Raw genomic sequence first — 1020 nt, 5'->3', positions numbered from 1 at the left:
TTTGGCAAGACCTCATCTCTACAATAAATCAAAAAATCAGCTGGGCGTGGTGGTGTGCGCCTGTAGTCCCAGCTACTTGGAAGGCTGAGGTAGAAGGACTGCCTGAGCTCAGCAAATAGAGGCTGTGGTGGCCGTAGGCGTGCCACTGGACTCCAGCCTGGACGACAGAGTGAGACTCCAACTCAAAAGAAAAAAGAGAAAATACAACTATCAAAATTGGTAAATTAGAATTTCAGACTCCTGTTTGCATAACTCCAAAGCCAAAGATGAGCAAAACTACGAAAAAGGCACTGAGCTGGAGGAGGCTGGGTGACAGCAGGCTGCCATAACTACTTGAAGGACACCCTCATCCTTGTCCTCTTACTTGGATGCCACCAGAACAGCCTCTTGTGTCTCCATCTGCAGGCTGGCATGGTTCTGCAGTCCCCAGCGTAGGAGAGTGAAGCACACGGGAAAGAAGATGCAGCCTAGTACAAAGAGCAGGGTCATGCCTGTCTGAAACAGAAAGAACAAAAAGTCATGAAAACACCCCAGTGGAGCATCCTTTAGACCTCTCCGCCAGTCTCCTTCGCCCCAGTAATGCAAGGGTCCAAGAGGTCCATCCATCTGTGGCCACCACAGGCAGATCTCTTCTCTAATCTCCTTTTGGTCCTAATTGCTCTTTTACAATTCCTCAACCAGGACAATCAGATGTCCTCATTTTTTCGTTTTAAGCCCAATTTCTGACAAATGCGTGTTTTCCTATAACCTCCGAAGCGCGTCCATCTGGCGTCTTAAAATTCCTTCTTGGCCGGGCGAAGTGGCTCACTCCTATGATCCCAGCACTTTGGGAGGCCAAGGTGACAGGACTGCCTGAGCCCATGAGTTTGAGACCAGCCTGGGCAACTTGGTGAGACCTCATCTCTATAATAAATCAAGGAAAATTAGCCGGGTGTGATGTCGCATGCCTGCACTTTCGGCTACTTGGAAGGCTGAGGCAGTAAGATCGCGGAGCCCAGCAGGTGGACGCTGGGGTGGCTG

This window comes from Carlito syrichta, unplaced genomic scaffold (genome assembly GCF_000164805.1).
Source record: "Carlito syrichta isolate Samal-C Ts95f unplaced genomic scaffold, Tarsius_syrichta-2.0.1 Scaffold314605, whole genome shotgun sequence".
In the NCBI taxonomy this organism is placed as follows: domain Eukaryota; kingdom Metazoa; phylum Chordata; class Mammalia; order Primates; family Tarsiidae; genus Carlito; species Carlito syrichta.
This window is presented reverse-complemented; position numbering follows the sequence as displayed.